The sequence below is a fragment of the Echinops telfairi genome, unplaced genomic scaffold (assembly GCF_000313985.2).
Source record: "Echinops telfairi isolate 266 unplaced genomic scaffold, ASM31398v2 ScPeMD7_2291;HRSCAF=2852, whole genome shotgun sequence".
NCBI classification, from domain to species: Eukaryota; Metazoa; Chordata; class Mammalia; order Afrosoricida; family Tenrecidae; genus Echinops; species Echinops telfairi.
Window position 1 is genome coordinate 21748309 of NW_022106189.1, and position 1960 is coordinate 21750268.

Below are 1960 nucleotides of genomic sequence, written 5' to 3' on the forward strand. Positions count from 1 at the left end.
CTGGATTCCCTGTGTCTCCAGTTCCTATCTGTACCAGTGTACATCCTCTGGTCTAGCCAGATTGGAAAAAATATTTTAAGGAAGGTCAGGGAGGCCTAAAAGATGAAGCAAGAGAGGGAACACTGTCAATTTCAACAAATGATAAAACTGGCTAAAATCCAGAAACCGGTGGACTAAGGCCATGGAATTACAATGGATGTGAAAGCTACTGATGTTGGGACCTCACATGGTTTGTGTTTTCAATTTTACACGAACATCGTGGCCTCAGCAAGCTTTTGGCTTGATGAGTGCAAAATGATCCATCAGTCTTCTAAGCAAGATTGAAGCTAATGTAGATGGATTTATAGCTGACTGGCTGGTCTTGGATTTACCAGTGCAATCCAGAGAGCAAAGTCCAGTCAAAACAGTGGTGACTGAGTAGATCTTCTGGGATGGCTGAATTCAAGGCAGAGAGGCCAGCTCAGTTGTTAATTTTTTTTTAATTCCAAAGGGGAATCTTTTTTTAAAAAATTAAATTGTTTTATTGGGGGCTGTTACAGCTCTTATTAAAATCCATACATCAATTGTATCAGGCATATTTGTACATATGTTGCCATCATTCTTTTCTAGACATTTACTTTCTATTGAGCCCTTGGTATCAACTCCTCTTCTCCCCCACCCCCTCCATGGCACCTTGATTCATTATAAACTATTGTTATTTTTATAACTCACCGCTGTCTCCCTTCCCCCATGGTTTCTCTTGTTCTTCCCCCTGGAGGGGTGGGTGTGGTTATGTGTCTATCTTTGGGATCAGTTCTCCCTTCCTCGAATCTCCTTTCTCCCCTCAAAGGGGGCTCTTGATAGAGTTTCTCAAAGGATGCAAGACAACCATTGGGGCTTATCTGGTAAGAAAATTAAGAACTGCATTGTTGACAGATTACACATTATTATTATTTTCATATCTCACACCGACCACTGTCTCCCTTCCCCCATGGTTTCTGTTGTTCTTCCCCCTGGAGGGGTGGGTGTGGTTATGTGTCTATCTTTGGGATCAGTTCTCCCTTCCTCGAATCTCCTTTCTCCCCTCAAAGGGGGATCTTGATAGAGTTTCTCAAAGGATGCAAGACAACCATTGGGGCTTATCTGGAGGAAGTTTTAAGAAAATTGAAAACTGCATTGGTGAGAAGGTCAGGGAATTTACACTGAGTAATTTTTCCATCATAACAGTGCATTTGCTCTTTCTTGGATGGTACAAATTTCGTTGGGAAATCTTACTCCAGCCCTGATTTTGCCCCTTCATACTTTTTTGTTCCCAAAGAACATTTCAAAGGAACATGATTTGAGTCCTCAGAGGATGCCCAAACTGCCTGGTTGAGGTACAAAGTGAAGAGGGTTTGCTAAATGAAAACCCGGCCTTCAGAAGAGTATAGGCCTAGACCAGCGGTTCTCAAGCTGTGGGTCGTGACCCCTTTGGGAGTCGAACGATCCTTTCACAGGGTCGCCTAATACATCCTGCATATCAGATATTTGCATTATGATTCATCACAGTAGCAAAATGACAGTGATGAAATAGCAACGAAAATAATTTTATGGTTGGGTGTCACCACAACATGAGGAACTGTATTAAATGGTCACGGCATTATGATTTGTTGAGAAAAAAATAAACTCACATTTAGTTATTTTTTGTTTAATAAAGGTTGCTATGAGTTTGTAGCAATGCTTTTTGCTATCCCATCATAGAATTTATTGCTTTGAATTTTATCTCAAACTTACAGAAAAATATAATAATACAAAGAATTCCTAATAGTTTTCACCCAGACATCCTCAAAGTTAACATTTGCCACTTTTGCTCTATCAGTCTTTTGAATATATATGAGCATATATATGTACATATAAATATATGAGTGGTTTGAAAAAATTCATGGAAAATGAAACTGAAATATAATGGAATTTCTCCACAAACTTTATGAAGTCCTTTCAT